General features: G+C 36.7%; 1 pseudogene; it reads right to left on the bottom strand.

Annotated features, from left to right (window-relative positions):
* Positions 1-8,736: 8,736 nt before the first annotated feature.
* On the bottom strand, positions 8,737-9,215 carry LOC122435615 (annotated as a pseudogene).
* Positions 9,216-10,146: the final 931 nt, after the last annotated feature.

Here is a 10,146-nt window from a genome sequence, read left to right as displayed (position 1 = left end):
CTTGGTAGGTTATATGTTTCTAGAGTGTATCCATTTTTCTAAGTTATCCCATTTATTGGCATATAATTGTTCATAGCAGTCTCTTATAATACTTTTTATTTCTGTGCTGTCTGTTGTAATGACTATTCATTCATTTCTGATTTTGTTTGAGTGTTCTGTCATTTTCCTTAGTCTAGCTAAAAGGTTATACAATTTTGTTCTTTTTTTTTTTTTTTTAAGTTCTCAGTTTCATTGATCTTCTATAGTGTTTTTCTGGCCTCTATTCCATTTATTTATTCTTTGATATTTGTTATTTTTCTTTTTTTCTAACTTTGGGTTTTCTTTGTCCTTTTTCTAGTGGTAGTGTTAAGTTTATTTGAGAGCTTTCTTTTATCCTACTGTAGGCATTTCTTGCTATAAACTCCCTCTGAGAACTGTTTTTGCTGTATCCTATAAGTTTTGGTATGTTGTGTTTCCATTTTCATTTGTTTCAAGATGTTTTTCAATTTCACTTTTGATTTCTCTTTTGGCCCATTAGTCGTTCAAGATTTTGCTGTTTAATTTTTGTATATTTGTGAATTTTCCAGTTTTTCTCCCATTATCAATTTCTAGTTTCATACCATTGTGGTCAGGAAGATAGTTGGTATATTTTCAATCTTCCTAAATTTGTTAGGACTTGTTTTGTGACCTAACTTATGGTATATCTTGGAGAATCTTCCATGAGTACTCAAGAAAAATGTGTATTCTATTGTTGATAAGTGGAAAGTTCTGTATATAACTGTTATGGCCATTTGCTCTAAGTACAGCTCAACTCTAGTTTTTCCTAATTGATTTTCTGAATTGATAACCTATCCATTGTTGAAAGTGAAGTATTGAAGTGCCCTTTTATTATTGTATTATTGTCTATTTCTCCCTTCATATGTCTTAATATTTTCTTAATATCTAGGTGCTATTATTTTGGGTATACATGTATTTACAATTATTATTATCCACTTGATGAATTGACTATTTTATCATATAATAACCTTCTTAGTCACTTGTTACAGCTTTTGAGGTGAAGTCTATTGTTTCTTATATAAGTATTGTTATATTTTCTTTTTACAATTATTATTATCCACTTGATGAATTGACTATTTTATCATATAATAACCTTCTTAGTCACTTGTTACAGCTTTTGAGGTGAAGTCTATTGTGTCTTATATAAGTATTGTTATATTTTCTTTCTTTTGGTATGTCTATCAATTCATTTTGAGCCCATGTGAGTCTCTTATAGGCAGCATAGAGTTGGGTCTCATTTTTCTATCCACTCAGCCATTCTATGCCTTTTAATTGGAATATTGAATCCATTTATATTTACAGTAATTATTGATAGGTGGGAAGTTACTAATGCCATTTTATTGTTTTCTGACTGTTTTCTTTTTCCCTTGTCTTTTTCCTCTCTTTCTGCCTTCTTTTGTGAATTTGTTTTTCATAGTGGTATGCTTTGATTCCCTTCTCTCTATCTTTTGTGTATCTACTGTAGGTTTTTGTTTTGTGGTTAGCACAAGACTCATATAAAGCATCTTTTACATCTAACAGTCTAATTTTTGGCTGATTGAAACTTAATTTTGAGAATTTCCTGGTGGTCCAGTGGTTAGGATTCCACACTTCCACTGCATGGAGCCTGTTCAACCCCTGGCTGGCAAACTAAGATCAGGCAAGCCATGTGGCATAACCAAAGTAATAATAATAATGATAATAATAATAATTTCAATTGCATACAAAATCTCTGCCCTTTTACTACCCCTTTTATGTTTTTGATATTACAATCTATTCTTTCAGTATATTGCCTCCATTAACTAATTATTTTAGCTATAGTTATTTTTAGTACTTTATATCTTTGGAGTCAGTACTGGAAATTCATTGTGTTTCATTGGTTGTGTCCTATTTTCTTGATTTTTCATGTTCTTTGAAGTCTTACCTTGTTGTCTTCTCATTTGATGTAGCAATCACCTCCTCTAGTCCTAACTGACTGATTTCAAGAGAGAAATGCCTTTCATCAGCTCTGCTAAGGATTCTCAGGCTTTCTCAGACCTTCTGTGGGTAGGCCTGCTCCACACTCTTGGCTCCCTCCTGTGGCAGAATTCTTAAGCTTGTGTACCTTTTCTTGAACCTGCAAAGCCAAGCCTAAGCACTGATTGCCTCCCTTCTGTTCTCCCAAGGTTGATGTTAAATGCTCAAGTTTGTGATCTCTCTCTGTCCCCCAGATCCAGACCTGATATCTGCATGTGCAATATTTGTTGTCTGAAAAAAGCTCAATCTTATTTCCATCAAGAGTGCACACAGAGGTCAGATCACAGGTTGGGGGATATGTAGGGGTGAGCCTAACAGGGTCTTGGGATTGCCTGTAGACCAGTTGGAGGAGGGGGCGAGATTTGCAGGTGAGATGACCTGAGTGGCTTTTGGGAGGCTCTCAATGGAGGCTGTGATATGGCTAGTAGGATCCATGTCCCTTTGATACAGATGTTTCATTCAGAGCACTGGCTTCTGTTCTCCCAGCTTCTCACTGCCCCCAAGTCACACAGCTCATGACTCAGTACTCTGGAAGGGCAAGAGAGAAATGGGCCCCTTTGGCAGCATTCCACATGGCTGAAGTAGCCAAGTACTCATTCCCATGCTCTCATATTCCCCTCTAGAAGAAATTACAAGCCAACAAACGCTCTCTTTCACTGAGGTGTGCCAGCCTGGGGGAAGGGTAATGAAGGTAAGATCAAAATATTCCTTTTACTATCTCCAATGTGTCACATCTTGGATTTTTATTTTACTCCTGTGGTATGCTGGAACTTCTCCACTGGACTCCTAGATTTCCACAAATGTCCTCTCATTTGTGGTTTATTGTCTAAATTAGAGTCCTCTGGAGGTTCCTAGATCATGGCTAAGAGGGGCTGGAGTTGGTTCATGGACCACTTTAGGGTCCACATCTGGCACCACGGTCTGCATACCTATTACCTAATGTGTAGGTAAGCAAGAATCCTTCCATGCTCCTTATGTATGGTACTAGATCCCACAGCTCCCTCAAAGGTACTTTTGCTTGTGGGTGGATGCCAAATTTTGTTGTTGAGGGGTAGATACTTGCAAGGAACATCTTGTCCAGCCATTTTGCTGATGTCACTTCTATGTAATTTTGTTATAGCAGCCTGATTAGACTAAGACACTACCCATTTAGGTCACTATTATTTAAGAAAATAGGACAATAACCAGTGTTGGTGAAGATGTGGGGAAATTAGAGGCCTCATGCATTGCTGTTGAAAATGTAAAATTGCATAGCTGTTGTGATAAACAGTTTGGTTGCTTCAAAAAAAAATAAACATAGAATTACCATATGACCCATCAGTTCCATTTCTAAATATAAATACAAAGAATTGAACACAGCGACTCAGATACATGAACATCCATGTTCCTAACAGCATTGTTCACAATAGACAAAATGCCGAAACAACAAAATGTCCACCAAAAGATGAATGGATTAAATAAAATGTGGTATAAACATATAATGAAATATTATTCAGGCTTAAAATGGAAGGATGTTCTAATATATGGTGCAACAAGGCTGAGCATTGAAAGCATTATGTTAAGTGAAAGAAGCAGATACAAAAAGACAACTATTTTATGATTCCACTTATAGCAATTACGTAGAATGGGCAAATTCATAGAGACAGAAAGTGGAACAGAGGTTATCAGAAGAGAAAGGACAGGAAGTGAGGACTTCTTGTTTAATGTGTACAGAATTCCAGTAAGGCATGACGAAAATTCTGGAAATGGATACTAGTGATGGTCGTATATATTATTAATGTACCTAGTGCCACGAAATTACACACTAAAAATAGTTAAAATGGTACATATTGCATATTTTTTTACCACAGTAAAAAAGAAAAATTTTTAAAGGGAAAAGAATTATTTTTAAATTATATTTCTTTTTCTTTTCTCTTAAGCAGTCTATGGTGTTTGGCTTTGATGTTTTGTGGTATAAAAGTTAAAATATCTAAAATGCTGATTTCAGAAGTTCCCTGGTAGTCTAGTGGTTAGGACTCCATGCTTCCATTCCAGGGAGCAGAAATTCAGTCCCTGGTGGAGGAACTAAGATCCTGCATGCCATTCCATGAGGCTAATAATAATAATAATAAAATGCTGATTCCTAATGAATTTATTTCATTGTACCTTGGCATTTGTGGATACAGTTCCACTGCTGAGCTGAAAATGGAAAATGGACATATGCTATAAAAAAATAAACAGATAACAACTCTGAAACTGCTTTAGATGTATACTGTGATTGAACAAATAAGCATAAATGAATGATGAATAGTGAGAGTTAGGTTTCCCACTGTTGAAAAGGGGTTTTAAAAGGAAACAAAGGGAGAAGCCCAGAGTGATCCATGTGCTATTGGATTGTGCATGCATGAATGCTAAGTCACTTCAGTCATGTCTGACTCTTTGTGACCCCATGGATCATAGCCCACCAAGCTCCTCTGTCCATGGGATTATCCAGGCAAGAATACTGGAGTGGGTTTCCAGGCCCTCCTCCAGGGGATCTTCCTGACCCAGAGATCAAACCCATGTCTCCTGCATTGCAGGCAGATTCTTTACCCACCAAGCCACCTGGGAAGCTCCAGGCTATTGGATTAGAGTTAGAGATCTCAGTATGAACTCATGCTTTTCTTAATAGATACATATGGATGCATATATGCATATTTATAGATCTGCATGTATAACTGGGCTAGTACATACACATATATTTTCTTGCTCTGATAGCTGAGAGTGCCTAGAAGCAATGACACCCCAATTAACAAACTTAGTGTCTAGAAGTTAATATCATTCTTCAATGAAAAGAACCGTGAGTCTTTGAAAAAAAATGACTGACTGATTCATAGGCTGAAGTAGGGAATATACAAGATAAGCCTGAAGCATTTTGTAATACCATAAAGTAAGGAAGTTTTCAACACACTCACAAAGGGGTAGTGGGGCCAACTGAAACAGCTTCCAATGGCCAAAACTTGAAATATATGAACAATAAAAGAAAGTAGTATTGGATTATAACCCAAACTACAAAATAAATATCCATGAATCCATACTGATATAAATGAATGATTGAATAAGTAAAGAAAAGACAAATCTCTTCTGTATAAGAATTCTAAATGACTTATATACTGTCTTCGAGGAGATGAAGCATAACTCTTCACTTCTTAAGGAGGTTGTTACTGTGACTTGCTTCCAAAAAGTAGAGTATTAAAAAGGGAGAGGAGAGAAAGTAACCTTACAGTGGAGAACTCTGACAAACACAACCTTGGCCAGATAATTAACATCATCAGTAATAAGTAATAGATAAATGTATACCTTTGATATGATGTGATGAGAATGTCACTTCACCTCTGTGATCATCCTCCCCAAAACTATAAACCCAGTCTAATCATGAGAAAAACATCAGACAAACACACCATGTTGTAAGGCATCCCATACCAAAGCAGAGACCACATGTGCATATTTAAGCTGACAGTCTTAATTAAGGTATTGACTGATGGTCAGCATTAACCATCAGACATGAGAGTAAACAAGCTTTGCAATGATTCCAACCTCCAGAATTCTAGAATTTCAGCTGAGGTTCTAGGAACTGTGGAACAGAAACAAACCATCTCCTCTGTATGCTGAATGCCATGTTACATAGAATCCATGAGCAAAATAATCTGTACAAATTGTTTGGGGATGATTTTCCATGCAGTCATAGAAAAACAATCATAAAATGATATTTTTCTAACAACTTTATTGAGATATATATATAGAGAGAGAATTAAAAATTGTCCTAATATTTTCTTCAAACTTTTAATAGTTTTAGCTACTACATTTAGGTCTATGATCCATTTACAGTTTAATTTTTGTGTATGACATGAGATAAAGGTAGAAGTTAATTTTTTGGATGTGGATATCCAGAATCATTTGCTAAAAAAATTATCTTTTTCCTCATTTACTTGCCTTGCAACCTTTGAAAAAATTCAATTGACCATAAAGTTAAGGGTTTATTTCTGGACTCTATTTTTGTTCCATTAATCTATATATTTATTTTTAGGCCAATACCACACTGTCTTCATTACAGTAGTTTTATAGTAAGTTGAAGTTGGGTACCTTAAGTCCTCCAACTCCTCTCCTTTCCAAGATTGCTTGGATTTCTGGGTCTGGGTACTTTGTGTTCTCATATAAAATTTTGGATCAGGTCATCAATTTCCTTAAAAAAAAAAAAAAAAGAAAAAACCTGCTGAGATTTTGATAGGAATTGTGTTGAATATATAGGTCAATGGGGGATGTAAATCTTAAAGTTTTCTTTGTAATATTGTGTCATTTTCAATGTATATATGTCATATACTTCTTTTGTTAGTTATTTCTAGTTTATTCTTTTTGATGTTATAATGAATAGAATTACATCTTACTTTCATTTTCAAATGTTCACTGCTCATGTATAGAAACACAATTGAATTTTGTATCTTGTATCCTATGATCATTTTGTATGCTATTAGTTCTAATTTTTTTGGTAGACTACATGTAAGATCTTGCCACCTATAAATAGAGTTAGTTTCACTTCTTTTCAAATTTAGATGCCTGTTACTTAATTTCCTGCCCTTATTGCTCTAGCTAGAATATCCAGCAAATATTGAATAGAAGTGGTGAGAATGTGGATCTTTTCCTCGTTCCTGATTTAAGGGGGAATCATTCAGTCTTTGATCATTAAGTATAATGTTAGCCATAGGGTAAACATATCGTTTCTCTGTATATGAGGAGTCATTTGTCTTTTGTTCAAGATTTTGTTCTTGGCTTTCAAAAGTTTAACTATGATATGATTACACATGCATCCCTTTGTGTTTATCCTACTTGGGATTGAGCTTCACTGACCTGCCAATTAATATTTTTCACCAAACTTGGAAAGTTTTTGAGTATTTCTTCAAATATTTTTTCTTTCTTGTCTCCTAATCTTAGATTCCTATTACATGTAAGTTGGCATGCTAGAAGTAGTCACAGGTCACTAAGGTTCTGTTCATTTTCTTCAGTTTTTTTCTCTTTGTTTTTTATACTGGATGACTCTTCTCTCGGCCATTTCAAATATGATGTTTGAGTAAATATAGTAAACTTTCATATCAGTTACTGTAATTTCAACTGAGCAGTTTCCATTTGATTCTTTCTAAGTTTCCTTTTTTAAATTGAGACTTGCTCTTTTTTTTTTTTTTTTGTATCATTGTCATCATGTGTTTCTACTTAGGCACTCAGTTGGGTCTGACTCTTTGTGACCCTGTGGACTGTAGCCAGTCAGGCTCCTCCGTCCATGGAATGGGATTTTTTTCAGGCAAGAATACTGTAGTGGGTTGCCATTTCCTTCTCCAAGGGATTTTCCCGAATCAGGGATAGAACCTGTGTCTCCTGCATTGTAGGTGGATTCTTTACCTGCTGAGCCATTGGGGAAGCCCCATTGTCATCATGTTGTTGTTGTTGTTGTTCAGTTGCCCAGTCGTGTCTGACTGTTTGCAACCCCATGGATTGCAGCATGCCAGGCCTTTCTGTCCCTCACCACCTCTGAAGTTTGCCCAAGTTCATGTTCATTACATCAGTGAAGCCATCCATTTCATCCTCTGACACCCCCTTCTCCTTCTGCCCTCAATCTTTCCCAGCATCCAGAATTTTTCCAATGAGGCAGCTATTGTCATCACATTTTCCCTTAATTCATAAATAATGGTTCCTTTAATTCTTTGAACATATTTATCAGTGTTTTGAAGTCCTTGTCTACTAAATCCAACATCTGGGCTCACTCAGGCAGTTTCTATTGACTTTTCCCCTGAGTTTGGGTCACTCTTTCCCATTTCATGTCTTGTCATTTTATCTTTGAAAACTAGACATTTTACACAATGTATTGTAGGAGTTCTGGATTCTTTATTCCTCTGAGGGTGTTGCTCATTTTGTTTGTTTCATTTATTTGTAGCCGTCCTAGGCTTAATCTGTGGAATTTGTCTCCTCCTGCTTTCTGGTATCTAACTGTTCTGCTTATTTTTTTTTAATTTCATTTTTCCTTTTGAGTTTGGCTTCCTAGGAGTCACCTCTGTGTTTTCTTATTTTAATGGTTAGAAGCTGTGCTCAACTAAGTTGAGTCAGTAAGGTATCCACCCACTGCTGATGGATTTGCATGTGATTTTAAGTATATGTACAAATTCAGGACATTTTCAGCTATTAATTTTTATCAGATCTTCTCAGGTCTCCCCATGCATTCATTCAGCCTCCTGGACAGCCAAGGATAGTTCCTCTGTGCTTCTCTCATAACCGGAATTTCCCTATTAAATCTCAGCTTATTAGTTCATCTGCCACTGACTCCAACCAGGACTTCACCCTGAGGCTAGCATTGTTCCTGGTTTTCCTTGCTCATTCCTGCCAAATTTGGTACTTTATCAACAATACCATTGGACAGTTTTTTTCATCATCTATTCCAAACCAAGTTAATCCCTTCTACCAGCAAATCTGCTGATTTTTCACTGCCAGCCCCACTGTGGTAGAACAACCTCACCTACCTCACCTGATATGGAGGTAGGATGGGAGTAGTTCCAGAAAAGAACACCATAGACTTTCACTGTTCATACCTGAAATTCAGTTTTTCATGAATAAATATTTCTTTCTTTTTTTTCTTCTTGCTTCTGTTCAAGCTCTGAAATGGTGATTGCTTTTTATTTTTTTTTTTTTTTGCTGCAAAAAACTTTATTGTTTCCATTGTGTTTGAGACTTGAGAAAGGGCTCCATCTTCTTGATGAGTTTCACCTCCTCATCTAGGAAGTGGTTCTCCAGGAAGTCACAGATGTGGGGGTCTGCAAGGGCAGAACCCAGGCCATGCAGATCCAAAAGGGCCTGGTTCAGCCTCTTCTCTATGAGAAGGGAGGCTTCCATAGCACCCTGGGTTTTACCCCATTCATCTTGGGATGACTTCTGTACATCCAGGAAGGGGGCGAGGCCACCGCTCTGGTTTTGCATTTCCAAGAGACCGTTCTACACCCTCACACTTCTCCTTGGCCAATTCGTGAAAAAAAAAAGTGGCCCACACCCTCCAGAGCAACATTGTCACGGTCAAAATAGAAACCCAGAGAAATGTAGGTATAGGAAGCCTGCAGGTGCATGTTGAGCAGGCGGTTGATGGCAGCCTCTACCTCGGTGGAATAATTCTGATGAATCTTGGAGCTCATGGTAATAAGCAGTTAAACTCAAAAAGTGATGGCTGGCCCTGGTGATCACGGACAGCTGAGTGGCTGATTCTGAAGTTTGCAACTGGAAAAAAGGTTGAAGGCTGGTCCGCTGCTGGAACAAGGGGCATCCCTTGGTCTGTTCTGTCCAAGCACTATTGAAGCAAGAGACAGATCTGAAGGACCAAGAAGTGCACTTCAATGACTGGTTTTTTGAACAATGTTGTTGAGTTTTACAGTTGTTTTGGGGCAAAGGAATTTTGTTGTCTTCACCACTACACCATAGCCAGAAGTCCCCATGTTTCCTTTTTAAAATAACCTGTGGTTTTGAGCTTTCATTAGTTCAGATGGCTTCTACCTAATTAGTCTGAACTAGTAAGATACTAGTAAGATTTCAATGCATCAAATATTTGTTGAGCACCAACAATGGGCTTGACTAGATTTACATCCCTAATTACAAGCCCAAACACAATAACTTCTCCTAGTATTACAATTCAATGTGTCCAAATAAAATAGAATCATGGTTCTGGAGCTTTAATGTTCTTAAGAATCACCCAGATCACCTGCTAAAAATGTAGATTCCTGGCCAACAGGAATTTATTTGTAGGTTCATATTTAGCAGATTTAGGATAGAACTCAGGAAGCTATATTTTAAACAAGATTACAAAATAATTCTGGTTCAATTGGTCCAAGGACTGTACTTGAGAAATACTAATTAAGAATCATACCTGAATAAAAAGTGGGCATATATTCTTCCTATATTTTATTAATATATCCAGGTAATTGAGACTGAAGTATTTTTCTTTGCTTTTTGCTACACTCATATCATATGTGCCCTTATCACATCAACAGTTTGATCATACTGCTGGTAGTATATTGTGTTAGCTATGGTTTTGTCTGCCCAATATGACTTTCTCCCACCTCATTCCTCCTC

This window comes from Cervus canadensis, chromosome X (genome assembly GCF_019320065.1).
Source record: "Cervus canadensis isolate Bull #8, Minnesota chromosome X, ASM1932006v1, whole genome shotgun sequence".
Lineage (NCBI taxonomy): Eukaryota > Metazoa > Chordata > Mammalia > Artiodactyla > Cervidae > Cervus > Cervus canadensis.
Note: the sequence above shows the minus strand (reverse complement) of the source record. Positions and strands in the feature narration are given on the sequence as shown.